This window comes from Somniosus microcephalus, chromosome 1 (assembly GCF_052327205.1).
Source record: "Somniosus microcephalus isolate GS21.2 chromosome 1, FLI_Smic_1.0, whole genome shotgun sequence".
In the NCBI taxonomy this organism is placed as follows: Eukaryota; Metazoa; Chordata; class Chondrichthyes; order Squaliformes; family Somniosidae; genus Somniosus; species Somniosus microcephalus.
Window position 1 is genome coordinate 281,776,517 of NC_140987.1, and position 15,777 is coordinate 281,792,293.

Consider the following 15,777-nt stretch of genomic DNA (forward strand, 5'->3'; position numbering starts at 1 on the left):
AGGCCATAGAAATCCGCTGGTGCACAGGCAGGACTGGGAGAGAGCAACGCCACACCGTGTCGGGGTGGATGAAGCTCTCTGTGCTCCCAGAGTCAAAAAGGCAGATTGTTTCGTGACCATTTACCTTAATGTCCATTGTGGACCGGGCCAGTTGGTGCGGTCTCGCTTGGTCCAGCGTAACGGAGGCCAGCGTAGGGGTCGGTGTGTCGTTGCGGGTATCAGATGAGGCAGTGTTGGGGGCCTGCTGCGTCCCAGCTGGCGTCCAAGATGGCGGCGTCCATGATCCCCATGTGGCTGGAGGCGTCCAAAATGGCTGCTGTTCCGCTGGTTCGCACATGGCTGGGGAGGCCCAAGATGGCGGCCCGCACGGCCCACACGCGGAGCTGCTGGGGTTCGGGGTGGCTTTGGCCCTGCAGATGCTGGCGTAGTGTCCCTTCTTCCCGCAGCCCGAGCAGATCGCATTTTTCGCCGGGCAGCGCGCTCTGGGGTGTTTGGCCTGGCCACAGAAGTAGCATTTCTGGCCTTGGGACACTGCTGCGGTAGTTGGGCCGTTGCTGGGATGTGGCTGGGGTGGCACGGTGCTATGAGACGGTCCTACCGTGTCCCAGGCTGTCGTTCCCCGCGGCGTCCACGGTGCAGAGGAGTAGGCATCCATGCCCCGGTAGGCTGCGTCCAATGATAGTGCGAGTTCAGAGGCCTTGTTGAGGTCGAGGTCACTCTGCTCCAACAGTCGCTGTCGGCTGTAATTGGACCTGTGGCCCGCTACAAAAGCGTCCCGGATAAGTTCCTCTGTGTACACGGCGGCCTTTACATCCTTACAACCACAGGCCTGGCCAAGCACAGACAGTGCCTGAAGGTATTCCTCGGTCGATTCCCCAGGTTGTTGTTTATGACTCCCCAGGAGGTGCCTGGCGTACACCTCGTTCACTGGGCGCGTGTACTGGTCCTTGAGGAGCTTGATAGCAGCCGTGTACGAGGTCGCGTCCTGGATGACTGAGTACGCTCGGTGGTTCACTTTGGAGGTCAGGACATCCAGTTTGTCCTCATCCGATTTGACCGTTGCAGCGGAGGCGATCAGGAATTTTTCAAAGCACCTAAGCCAGTGAGCAAACTTGGTGGATGCGTCCGCCTCCCGATGGTCTAATTCTAGGCATGCTGGTGTGAGGATCTTCTCCATTATAAAAAATCTTGTTAATAAAATTGATGCGCTATCAATCACTCACAAGACTGAGGTTAAGCGAGTAACTAACAAGCTTTTATTAACAAGAGAATGAAGGTGTGCCTCGAGTGGTCGACCAGTCCAGAATACAGAGGGACTGTGGAGCAGTCACCTTTATACCTGGACTCGTGGGAGGAGTCAGCCGAGGCATGTACAGACATGTACACAGTGGAATACAAACAGTGGTTTACCACACCAACTAAATACATATTTTGGTTCTGTCTTCACAAAGGAGGACACAAATAACCTCCCAGAGATGCTGGGGAACATAAGGTCTGATGAAAGGGTGGAACTGAAAGAAATCAGTATTTGTAGGGAAATGGTGTTAGGAAAATTGATGGGACTGAAGGCCAATAAATCCCCAGGGCCTGATAATCTACATCCCAGGGTACTTAAGGAAGTGGCCCTAGAAATAGTAGATGCATTGCTGGTCATCTTCCAGAACTCGATAGACTCTGGAACGGTACCCATGGATTGGCGGGTAGCTAATGTTACCCCACTATTCAAAAAAGGTGGTAGAGAAAAGGCGGGGAATTATAAACCGGTAGGCTTGACATCGGTAGTGGGGAAAATGCTAGAGTCCATTGTAAAAGATGTAATAGCAGAGCACTTGGAAAGCAGTGACTGGATCGGACAAAGTCAACATGGATTTACAAAAGGTAAATCATGCTTGACTAATCTACTGGAATTTTTTGAGGATGTAACTGGTAAAATAGATAAGGGAGAACCAGTGGATGTGGTGTATTTGGACTTTCAGAAGGCTTTCGATAAGGTCCCGCATAAGAGATTAGCATGCAAAATTAAGGCACATGGGATTGGGGGCAAGGTATTGACTTGGATAGAGAACTGGTTGGCGGACAGAAAGCAAAGAGTTGGAATAAACGGGTCGTTTTCCGAGTGGCATGCAGTGACTAGTGGGGTACCGCAAGGATCGGTCCTAGGACCCCAGCTGTTCACAATATATATTAATGATCTGGACGAGGGAATTGGATGTAATATCTCCAAATTTGCAGACGACACAAAGCTGGGTGGGAGGGTATGCTGTGAGGAGGATGTCGTGAAACTCCAGTCCGATTTGGACAGGTTGGGTGATTGGGCAGAAACATGGCAAATGCACTATAATGTGGATAAATGTGAGGTTATCCACTTTGGTGGTAAAAACAGGAAGGCAGATTATTATTTGAATGGCAATAGATTGGGAGAAGGGGAAGTGCAAAGAGACCTGGGTGTTCTTGTGCACCAGTCGCTGAAGGTAAGCATGCAGGTGCAGCAGGCGGTTAAGAAGACAAATGGTATGTTGGCCTTCGTAGCAAGAGGGTTCGAGTACAAGAACAAGGATGTCTTGCTGCAGTTGTACAGGGCCTTGGTGAGACCACACCTTGAGTATTGTGTGCAGTTTTGGTCACCTTACCTGAGGAAGGACGTTCTTGCCATGGAAGGAGTGCAGCGAAGATTCACCAGGCTGATATCTGGGATGGCAGGAATGACGTATGAGGAGAGATTGTGTCGATTGGGCTTATACTCACTGGAGTTTAGAAGATTGAGAGGGGATCTCATCGAAACCTATAAAATTCTGTCAGGCCTGGACAGACAAATGCAGGAAGGATGTTTATGATGGCCGGGGAGTCCAGAACCAGGGGTCATAGTCTAAGGATAAGGGGTAAGCCATTTAGGACTGAAATGAGGAGGAATTTCTTCACCCAGAGTGGTGAACCTATGGAATTCTCTGCCACAGAGGGCGGTGGAGGCCAGTTCATTAAGTATATTCAAGAAAGAGTTGGATATATTTCTTAAGGCTAATGGGATCAAGGGATATGGGGAGAAGGCAGGGACAGGGTACTTAATTTGGATGATCAGCCATGATCTCATTGAATGGCGGAGCAGGCTCGAAGGGCCGAATGGCCTACTCCTGCTCCTATCTTCTATGTTTCTATGTTTCTATGAATGAAATAGTGACGGGAAACAGTGCACCAGTTTGTTGCAAAACTTTGGAACGGTGTTTCCTGGAAATGTGCCATTATTCCACCGTAGAGGTTCCAGAAAATAATGGCGCGTATTGTGCCATTATTTAAGCTGCACCTTAATTTCCTGGGATTTTTGCGCCGCAACACCAATAGACTCACCAAAACCGAGAAAAGTTCATCAACATAGCTCCGCCCACCCATCGAGAATTTCCTGGATTCCCGCCCGTTCCCTCGTGGCAGCTACTTTGACTGAAGAATAATGGCTGCTAGGGACATGGTATTGACGTGATTTATGGCCCACATGTGACTCTCAGGCTCGGAGGACAACAAAAGCTGTGGAGCCTCAGCCGTGCAGTCTGGAAATTGGTTTCAGATTCATTATTCTGACGAAAGGTCATCGACCTGAAACGTTAACTCTGTTTCTCTCTTCACAGGTGCTGCCTGACCTGCTGAGTATCTCTAGCATTTTCTGTTTTTTTTTCAGATTTATTTGTCTGATTCTCCCAGTCTTGCCATCCAGATACCTCTGAGTGTCTGAAGGTAATACGTTCAGGATCTCTACCTACCTCTGTGTGCTAAGTAGGTAAAAGGATTGCAATGGTCTATCCACTGGGCATTGCCCTGTTCTTGATTGTCATGGATGACTTGGAAGAGGAGCAGAGCGGGGAGGGCGTGAACTACCTTGGCCAGAGACTGCACCAAACTCATTACTACCCCCACCTTTCCCCTTAGAGTATATGGAGAGCGAATGTCATTCAAGGCAATGTCGGAGGAGCTGTGCATGTGCAGATTGTACGTCACCAAGGATGCTACTGACCACCACTGTGAAATGCTGCAGGAAGACTTGTAAGGCCTTGTCCGTGATAAGGGTGGTGGCCCTCAATTGCTACGACTCTGGTTCCTTGTAGTCAGGCACTGGTGACCACTGTAACATCAGTCAAGGAACTTTGAGGGCTTGATTTCAACAGGTGACTCTTCTGCAGGGCATCCAACTTCACTAAATATGACATGTATCCTACGGAGCAAAGAGGCAAGGCACTCTCAGGTAGGGTTCAAGGAAGGAGACCATGGTCTTGCTCCCCTCCACATCAGCACCCTTTTTTTATGATCTTAAATTGATTTTGGGTGGACAGGTTTAAGTTCCTCGGAGTCCACATCACGGAAGACCTCTCCTGGTCCCCTCAATACCTCCTCTCTGGTGAAGAAGGCCCAGCAGCGCCTATATTTCCTAAGGAGGCTGAAGGGATGTAACCTGTCACCCCTGATCCTCTCTAACTTTTACCGCTGCACAATAGAGAGCATCCTGACGAACTGTATCACAGTGTGGTATGGCAGCTGTAGCTCCTATGACCGGAAAGCCCTGCAGCGGGTAGTCAAAACTGCCCAACGCATTACCGGCACCCGGCTACCGACCATTGAGAACATCTACCAGAAACACTGTTTACGGAGGTCACTAGCCATCATCAAAGACCCTACTCACCCCAGCCACAGTTTGTTCACCCCCCTGCCATCTGGGAGACGCTACAGATGCATTCGCACCCGAACGACCAGATTTAGGAACAGCTTCTTTCCCAGGGCTGTCATCCTATTGAACTCTGCAAATAAACTCTAAAGCCTGCACATCTGCCAATGCACTTTATTATGTTTATGTTTATGTTACAAGTCAAATGAATGTTAAATGTCTTAATCAAAATGTACACTCTCGGGAGCCGCAAGCTTACATTTTGTTGTACTGCACTTGTGCACTAACAATGACAATAAAGTTGATTATTATTATTATATTATTATACCCAGCGAAAAAAAACCCACATCTCAGCCCCAAAGCACCTAGTAGATGCATTGCTGATCATCTTCCAACATTCGATGGAATCTGGAACAATACCCATGGATTGGAGGGTAGCTAATGTTACCCCACTATTCCAAAAAGGTGGTAGAGAGAAAACGGGGAATTACAGACTGGTAAGCCTGACATCGCTAGAGTCCATTATAAAAGATGTAATACCAGAGCACTTGGAAAACAGTGACAGGATCAGACAAAGTCAACATGGATTTACAAAAGGTAAATCGTGCTTGGCTAATCTACTGGAAATTTTTGTGGATGTAACTAGTAAAATAGATAAGGGAGAACCAGTGGATGTGGTTTAATTGGACTTTCAGAAGGCTTTCGATAAGGTCCCACGTAAGTGATTAACGTGTAAAATTAAGGCACATGGGATTGGGGGCAAGGTATTGACTTGGATAGAGAACTGGTTGGCAGATAGAAAGCAAAGAGTTGGAATAAATGGGTCTTTTTCCAAGTGGCAGGCAGTGACTCGTGGGGTACCGCAGGGATTGGTTCTTGGACCCCAGCTATTCACAATATATATTAATGATCTAGACGAGGGAACTAGATGTAATATCTCCAAGTTTGCAGACGACACAAAGCTGGGTGGGCGTGTGTGCTGTGAGGAGGATGCCGAAAAACTACAGCATGATTTGGACAGGTTGGGTGATTGGGCAGAAGCATGGCAGATGCAATATAACGTGGATAAATGTGAGGTTATGCACTTTGGTGTTAAAAACAGGAAGGCAGATTATTATCTGAATGGCAATAGATTGGGAGAAGGGGAAGTGCAACGAGACCTGGGTGTCCTTGTGCACCAGTCGCTGAAGGTAAGCATGCAGGTGCAGCAGGCGGTTAAGAAGGCAAATGGTATGTTGGCCTTCATAGCAAGAGGGTTTGAGTACAAGAACAAGGATGTCTTGCTGCAGTTGTACAGGGCCTTGGTGAGACCACATCTTGAGTACTGTGTGCAGTTTTGGTCGCCTTATCTGAGGAAGGATATTCTTGCCATGGAAGGAGTTCAGCGAAGATTCACCAGGCTGATACCTGGGATGGCAGGAATGACGTATGAGGAGAGATTGGGTCGATTGGGCTTGTACTCGCTGGAGTTTAGAAGAATGAGAGTGGATCTCATTAAAACTTATAAAATTCTGGCAGGACTGGACAGACTAGATGCAGGGAGGATGTTCTCGATGGTCGGGGAATCCAGAACCAGGGGTCACAGTCTAAGGATAAGGGGTAACCCTTTTAGGACAGAAATGAGGAGGAATTTCTTCACCCAGAGAGTGGTGAATCTGTGGAATTCTCTACCACAGAAGGAAGTAGAGGCCAATTCATTAAATATATTCAAGAAGGAGTTGGATATATTTCTTGAGGCTAAAGGGGTCAAGGGGTATGGGGAGAAAGCAGGGACCGGGTACTGAACTTGGATGATCAGCCATGATCGGATTGAATGGCGGAGCAGGCTCGAGGGGCCGAATGGCCTACTCCTGCTCCTATCTTCTATGTTTCTATGTTTACCCATTTAACCTCACCAATCACTGCATTAAAAAGACACCTTTCTAGATCCTTCCTTAAAAAAAAAAGACAATTTTTGATTGTTTCTCTATTATCTTGAATAAAACGCTGAGTTCTGAAAACTTTGTAAGCCCAGAGACTGCTTACCTTGCCTGCTCTGGTCAGGTCATTGTACTCTGTCTGGAACTGGTCACCAATGGAAAGGAAAATTGGGTGGATGAATAATATGCAGCCGATCCAATATCACCCTTTGTTCACCCTCGCTGAAAGTGAAAATTACTCCCAATGAGTGAGAAAACCAGCAAAGACATGAAGATACATAGAGAAAGTCCATAGAGTGAGTTGAATGAAAACAAGGCAGAGGCTAGGAAGAACATCTGACAGAAAGAGTTAATGGAAGAAGAAATAAGGGCCCCTCAAACAAAGTTTATGACACTTAAGCATGTAACCTAGGCTGACATCTCAGAGACACAATAGCAAAATACAGACATCTCAGAGAGATCAACCGTGATCTTATTGAATGGCGGAGCAGGCTCGAAGGGCCGAAGGGCCAAAGGGCCTCCTCTTGCTCCAGTTTCTTATGCTCTTTTGAGAGATGTTAAACCGAGGCCCCATCTACCTTTTCAAATGGATGAAAAAGATCCCATGACTCTATTGAAAGAGGAGCAGGCATGTTCTCCTGGTGTCCTGGACAATATTTATCCTTCAGTCAGCATCACAAGCAGATTATCTGGTCATTTATCTCAGCGCTGTTTGTGGGAATTGGCTGCTGCATTTTCCTGCAATATAACAGTGATTACTTTTCAAAAGTATCTCATTAACTGCGAAGCACTTTGAGATATGCTGAGGTCATGAAAGGCACGATATATATGTAAGCTCTTTCTTTCTTGAAACCACCTGCTGAGCAGGTCTTCATTGAACGAAAGCACCATTGGCAGCGGCAGCGGTCTTTCCAGTGAAGAACAAAAATAGCAATTAGGCAATGCTGTTGGTTTTCACAGTGGGAGCACTGTAGGCTTCCAGCAGTGTTTGCTCTTCACCCCGCCCTTCCACAGCTAGGACCAGTCTCAGGAAGCTACGATACTGCAGACCCCAACTGGACAGAGAGAGTGGTGCTGATGAGAGCGCCCGGGGCACATGTCGGCCCACAGAGCACCTCCCGTGAGAGCTGCCAGTACCGTCTGAACAGCCTGGCATTTCTTCGGAGCTCCCATCGCTCCCACTGGCGCCACTTCACAGGAAGTGCAGCAGAAAGCGCAGAAACAGTGTCCGTCTCAGTTCCAGCGAAGGTAACGCAGCAGAACTAGGCTGTGACTTTGGCGCAATACTGAGGGAGTGCTGCATTGTCGGAGAGAGACATCTGCCCGAGGAGATTCGGGGGCCAATGTCATTTGTTATTCTCAGCCAGCTAATCAGCAGTTATTGTGAACAGTTCCACCGCCACCCCCCCGCCCACCCCGAGGAGACTGCTGTTTCTACTTTGCATTTACTTTACACATCTGTGGCTTTGTGCTGGGAGCAGGAGAGAAAATTGCTTCAGGGTTTGTCCAAGACACCTAAGAGCAACATAAAAGAGCCCTTAAAAAGTCTCGCACATGGATGCTGAGCCTACGCACTCCTGCCCACCAACAGACTGTGCCCAAATGTAAGACCAGGATGCTCCCTGTGTCTCCAGCATCCCTTCCCACTAAGGACTGGACGTAGTAACCATGGATGCTGCTGCCTCCATGCTGCCCAGACTGCCTCAGTCCTGATGCCACTGCCTGTAACCCACCTCTCCCAGTCCTGCTGCCTTTAACGTGGCTGGGCCCTCGTGATACAGCCTCCGAACAACCCTGGATTGCGACGTTGTTGCCTCTCCCTCCTTTGCAGACACGTAGACAAACTGGAGAGGTGAAAGAGGCGGCAGGCTAAGGAAACAGTGAAAATAAATAAGAGAAATATTAAAAGAGCAGCGAGTTAAAAACAGACATGGAGGAGGGAGATAGAAGTGAAGGAATGTGAGGCAGATGGAAATGAAGGAGGAGAGGGAGAGAGATGGAAATGAAAGGAAAGAATGAGAAGTGAAGTGTAATGTATGTACCTTTAAGGGAGAGAACTACTTTTTGCAGCTCCTGTATACTGTAGTACCGGCAGTGAGCACACCTGTATATAAACCCTGAGTAGTGATCTGTACAGTTAGTTCTAGAGTAACCCTCATTCAGTAAACACCTGTTATACCGTTTCTCCTGCAGTCTGTGTCTTATTATACACAGACACAACACTGGCGACGAGCAGATTCGAGCCTACCTGCAACTCTGCATCACCTCCCAGGGATTCGCTCCTGGAGAACAGTGGAAGGAAGTCGAGTCCAGAAGCACGGGCGTCGACCACGGGCAACCGCCCAGTCATCCAGCGGAGATTTGAGCATCGCAGGGGAGGCTGTCGAGAGCCAGGCTTGGCTTTCCAGTCACGGTGGTCCAGCGAAACGGGCTGGCAACAGGTACTGCGCAAACCCTTCCCGGACAGCGGCGGCTAGAGCCGACCGAGCGGCACAGAAAAAGGCCGAGCAGCACTGACGGGGGAGAGAGAGAGGGCAGAGCGCACAGGGTGCAGCCGGTGTTCAGGACCGAACGGCGTCAACGGGGAGAGAGAAGAGAGAGAGCAAAGTGCAGCCGGTGTTCAAGGGCCGAGCAGCGTCAACGGGGGAGAGAGATGAGAGAGAGCAGAGCGCAGCCGGTGTTCAAGGGCCGAGCAGCGTCATCGGGGGAGAGAGGCATGCAGGAAAATGCGAGGCGCTGCCATTGCCACGAGAACCGCAGAGAGCGGCATTGGCAGCAGTGCAGGAGCAGCGCACGAAACCCACAGGGCATCGCCATTTGCCACGAGGACCGCCGAGAGCGGCGTTGGCAGCAGCGCAGGAGACGCCATTTTAAGTCGCAGCGGGGAAGAAAGGAAAGCGCGGGAGACGCCATTTTAAGCCGCAGCGGGGAAGAAAGGAAAGCACGGGAGACGCCATTTTAAGCCAGTCTAACCACAACCAAAAATGCCGAAGAGTGGCAGTATCACAGCGTTCGACAATGAAGTCGAAGATTGGACGACATATGTCGAATGCATAGAAGTATACTGCAAGACGAATGAAGTGCCAGATGACAAGAAAGCGCTGGCATTGTTGAATTCAATGGGTGCAAAAATGTATGGCTTACTACGAAACCCAGTAACCCCAGAGAAGCCGGTAGAAAAGGATTTTGAAAACATAGTGTCAATCCTACAGGACCACTTAAACCCCACACCGCTGCTGATAGCAGAAAGATTTAAGTTTCACAAAAGGAACCAGCATAAAGATGAAAGTAATGCTGAGTATTTAACGGAACTGCGCAAGCTTTCGAAACACTGCCAGTTTGGAACGCGACTAGCAGATACTTTAAGGGACAAGTTTGTGTGTGGGCTTCAAAGTGAACGAACCCAGAAACGGCTTCTATCAGAAAAGGATCTTACGCTGGACAAGGCTTTCAGCATTGCAGTATCACACGGAGCAGCAGCACGGGGCGTTGCAGAGATACAACGGAGACCGCAAGAATATGGCACAAATTAAATGTCATACGGAACAGTGAAGTGCTATCGCTGCGGCAGAACAACACACGACCATAATGATTGCTGGTTCAAGGACAAAGTGTGCAGACAGTGTGGAAAAGTAGGACACATAGCAAGAGTCTGCAGGTCGGGAAAGAAAACCAGCAGCAAGAAATCTCCACAGGATAAGTACAAGAAGGTACATAAGGTGACGGAGAGTAGTTCAGACGAACAGAAAAGTGATACAAACTCCGGAAGCAAGGAGCTGGGTTGTCTGAAACTACATAATGTGATCAAAATGGAGGATCACCAAACTATCTGGGTCACGCTCAAGATAGCAGGAGTCCAAGTGAAAATGGAATTGGACACAGGATCAGCCCTAACAGTCATAAACCGAAGGGACTACAAGCGGCTATTCTCACATATACCCTTGAGAGATACAAAGATTGTCTTGAAGACGTACACGGGGCAAAAAGTCTACCCCAAAGGAAAAATAAGGGTGAACGTTATATATAACGGCAAGGAAACACCAAAAATTGACCTATATATATTGCCAGATGGAGGACCACCACTTCTAGGACGTGAATGTATCCGAAAGATACAGCTAGATTGGCATTCCATACAAGCACTGACTGTAGATGCCAAAAAGGATGACGATGTCACACCTGGACGACTGTCAAAAACGCTAACTGATGCACAAGAAGTGTTCCAGCAGGGACTCGGAACACTAAAAGACATAACAGCGACGACCAAAATAGAGGAAAATGCAAGCCCAAAGTTTTTTAAGGCCAGACCGGTACCTTATGCGATCCGCCCAGCCTTCGAAGCAGAGCTGGAAGGTTTGGAATGTTCAGGAGTACTGTCCAAAGTGGACTGGAGCGAGTGGGCTACACCCATTGTTCCTGTAATGAAGAGGTCGTTGAGTAATACGCCTGGGGAACCAAAGAAGGTTCGCATCTGTGGGGACTTTAAGGTGACAGTGAACCCAGTCCTTCACACTGTACAATATCCGCTTCCGCGGATTGAAGATATTTTCACCTCGCTATCTGGAGGGAAATGCTTCACTAAGATTGATCTGCCCATGCGTACCTGCAAATGGAGGTAGAAGAAGCCTCGAAACATTACCTCACGATCAACACTCATAAAGGTCTCTACCAATACAACCGGCTGGTGTTCGGGGTAGCATCAGCTCTGGCTATTTGGCAAAGGGCAATGGAACAAGTCCTGCAAGGGATTCCAGGGACCCAGTGTTATTTGGATGACATCCTGGTCACGGGCGAAAATGACAGTGATCACCTCGCCAACCTGGAGCAGGTGCTCACTAGATTGAAGGAATATGGGCTCCGAGCTAATCACCACAAATGCGAGTTTTTCCAGAAGCAGATCTCGTATTGTGGCCACGTTATTGATAAAGAGGGATTGCATAAGTCCCCTGAAAAGATTGAGGCAGTAGTCAAGGCTCCAGCACCAAAAAATGTGTCACAACTGAGGTCGTTCCTCGGGCTGGTGAACTACTACAATAAGTTCTTGCCAAATTTGTCTACAGTACTACACCCACTGAACACCCTACTGCAAATGGGGGTACCATGGAAGTGGCGTGACGAATGTAAACGAGCTTTCCAAAGAGCAAAGCATTGATCACATCAAAAGAGGTGTTGGCTCATTTCAACCCAGCACTACCAATTCGGTTGGCGTGTGATGCATCACCCTATGGCATTGGAGCGGTGCTGTCGCACAAATTCCCGGACGGCTCGGAGAGGCCAGTAGCCTTTGCGTCTCGGTCACTAACCTCAGCGAGCGTAACTAGGCCCAGATTGACAGGGAGGCCCTCAGCCTGGTGTGGGGAGTGAAAAAGTTCAACCACTATCTGCACGGGCAGAAGTTCACCTTGCTGACTGACCACCAACCACTTGTCTCCATCTTTAATCCAAAGAAGGGCATTCCGGTGATGACTGCGCAACGGCTACAAAGATGGTCCCTATTTCTAGGGGTGCACCAATATAAAATCGAGTATAAGGGCATGAAACAGCATGTAAACGCTGATGGGCTATCACGCCTGCCACTGCCGACAGCGGAGGAAGCACCAGCAGTGGATCCTGTCGAAATATTTCATTCGACTATAATTGAATGCTTGCCAGTAACTAACGCTGGTATAGAGAAGGAGACCCGAAATGACCCGACACTGTCTCGGGAATATGATTTGACGGTGAAGGGATGGCCAGCACATGGCGACTCACTGTTGCCAGCATTCTCATCCAGAAGAGAACAGCTGTCAGTATGGCAGGGGACCTTGATGTGTGGGTCCCGAGTGGTAATTCCACCCAAGTTAAGGGAGAGAGTGCTCAATGAGCTTCACGAAGGTCATCTGGGAGGGGTGAAAAAGAAAAGCCTTGCTAGGGCTTATGTGTGGTGGCCAGGGATCGATCAGTAAATCGAGGACCTGACAAAGAGCTGCTCAGGATGCCAGAAGGTCCAAAATGCACCACCACATGCCCCTCTACACCCATGGGAGTGGCCCTCATCTCCATGGCAACGGGTGCATATTGATTTTGCTGGTCCATTCATGGACTCAATGTTTTTAATAGCCGTGGATGCGCACTCGAAATGGCCTGAGGTGATCAAAATGTCCTCCACCACCACGGAGAAATCTATTGCAGTCCTACGGACCATTTTTGCCAGGAACGGCTTGCCAGAGTAGATTTGCTCTGATAACGGACCACAGTTTGTGTCCGAAGTTTTTCGAAGATTTATGAAAAGGAATGGGGTAAGGCATTACACATCCGCCCCGTATCATCCAGCCACAAATGGATTGGCTGAGAGGTCCATACAAACCTTTAAAAAAGCAGTAAAGGCCATGTGCGATGACGACATTCCACTGCAGCATAAGGTGGACAATTTCCTTTTAGCCTACAGAAATGCGACACATGCAGTCACCAACCAAGCCCCAGCCATGATGTTCTTTAACCGAAGGTTGAGATCTCGTCTGGATTTGCTCAGACCAAATGTACGAAGAGATGTTGAGAGTAAGCAATTCCAGCACATCAATGAGAAGCCGACAAGGAGCTTCAATGTAGGGCAACCAGTCTTGGCCCGCGACTACTGAACAGAGAAATGGCAACCAGGAACGATATGCACATGGCAGGGGCCACTAATGTACACAGTGGATGTTGGGGAGAACATTGTGAGATGCCATGCTGACCAGATCCTAGAGTCACAGGAACGAGTCAACCCCATGTCTCGGCCATACGTACCTGGTGAGGAACCCGATGTACAGGTCACATCTACCTCAGAAACAATAGCATTGGAAGCTGATGAATCAACTGACGACAGGGTGCTAGAATCGCCTCCGCACCAAGAGCGAGACACTCGGGAAAGGCGTTATCCAGAAAGAATCAGGAAGCCTCCCCAAAGGCTGAATTTATAAATAGACTATTTTCAGCTAATGTTGCATGTTAAAAGTGTTAATTGAAATGAGTTTGATATTTAATTGTTAAATGAGTGTTATGGTACTGTTAATCTAAAAGGGGAGGAATTGTAATGTATGTACCTTTAAGGGAGAGAACTACTTTTTACAGCTCCTGTATACTGTAGTACCGGCAGTGACCACATCTGTATATAAACCCTGAGTAGTGATCTGTATAGTTAGTTCTAGAGTAACCCTCATTCAGTAAACACCTGTTGTATCGTATCTCCTGCAGTCTGTGTCTTATTATACACAGACACAACATGAAGAAAGGCAGGAATGAAGGAGAGAGAGGAGTAAAGGAGGTGGAATGGCTTGGGTAAATAACTCCTCAGAGCACCAAACGGACTGGTAGTTTGATGTGGTGTTTAATCAGGAATTGGCTGATTCAAAGGCAGCATATGAGGCCCATTCACTGGTCCTGACAACACTGGAAGAAGGATTCTGCACATAATGGCCCAGAAATTCGGGTCCCAATGCGTGAGTACGGACGGAGTACTCACGCGTGGACCTGATGGAAGTGCCGGTTTCTTGCATGCACTACGCATGCGCGGGAAACCGGCATTTCCGATCCTCTGAACGAAGGGGTTCAGAGGTCGAACGCGTGCGTGCAGGAGTCTGCGCGTGTGCGTTGAACTTCCTTTTTTTTACAGGTTTTTCCGTGCGTGAAGGCCTCCACATTTTACACATTAAAAACCAGGTGTAAGGACTTCATTTTAAAAGGTAAGTGGTTAATTAATTAAAATTGGAACATTTTTTCCACAGGTTTATTATTTTTAAATACTTTAAAGTAAGGTAAGTATATTTTTAGCCCCGTTTTTTTATAAAATTATTTTTTTCAAAAATTTAAATTATTGTTTAAAATAGTTATTTAACGTTATTTATAGCTTATTTAAAAAGTGTGATTTTTAAAAATATTTATTTGAAGGTTAAGTACTGTTTTGGGGGCCGGAGTTTTCATTAGTTTGACAGTTCTTTCTGTCAATCTCATGAATGGGCTTTTCCCTCCTCCGATTGGTTGCCCATGGCTCACGTGATCCCAGCAGACGCATTGCACTAACTACGCCGCTGGATCACGCAAGCACAGCGCGCCGGGAGCTGGACCGGGCCACAGAGAGGAAATCCACGCAGGCCCAGGCCTCAACTGCCGGCGCGCTAGGTAAGTGTAGGTCGGGGGCTTGCACCCGCGGGAAGCCCCCGACACGAATTTCTGGGCCAATGTTTGTTCCCAGTCTCATTAAACAGGGGCAGTAAGAGGGGAGTGAAAGCTGCTGATAAACGTAACACTGTGTTCCAGTTGTAACATTTGTTATGGGACAGTCTGATAGACTATACTTCATTTGTGAGAACAGATTTAGCGGATGATTTACCAGATTAAAGGGAGCAAATACAGGAAGACAAAGGCACAAGTGTAAGAGTGCTGCAGATAGCAGGCTGCCCATTAGAGCAACATCAAACCCAGATTAAACTGGCCTTCCAAATGGAGGAAATGGCTTCAGCAGGAGATGGCTACCTGAAGTTAAGTATCACTAAAGAAACCATCTTGTTACTGGATTCAGCGAGCAGAAAAACCCCCTGGAAAAATCCCCAGAGAGGTGGAAAATGCAAACTAAGGAATAGCAAAAACAACTTGCATCTAGTAGCACCTTTAACGTAGTAAAACGTTCCAAGGCGCTTCACAGGATTTGACACCGAGCCACAGATGGAGATATTAGGAAAGGTAGGTTTGAAGGAGCATCTTAAAGAAGGAATGGGAGGTAGAGAGGCGGAGAGGTTGAGGGAGGGAAATTCCAGAGCTCAGGGCCTTAGGCAGCTGAAGGCATGGAATGGTGAAGCAATGAAAATCGGGATGGTAAAAAAAGGTACATAAACAGAAGTGCCAAGCCATGCCTAAAGTACAGGCAAAGCATGAACACAGTGGGCTATAGTGTGGAACTAAATTAAAAAGTACAACAAAATGACAATCAAACTGAAAATATGAGACTTTATTAACATCAACCTTTGAACAAGAAAACAATCTATAAAATCCACAGTGGTTTACCATTTCAGTGAGGTCCTATCCCCACATGTTAATGTTGATTATTCAGCGTACTTATCCTCCAGGTTGCAAGAACACAGAAAGAGAGGGGCAGAAATTGGTGTGGGTTGCGCCCATTTTTCAGACATAAAATGGGTACAAAGCATACCAATCTGCACAGGCGTTGATCCCACTGCTAAATTCATGGGGGACCATTTTTTT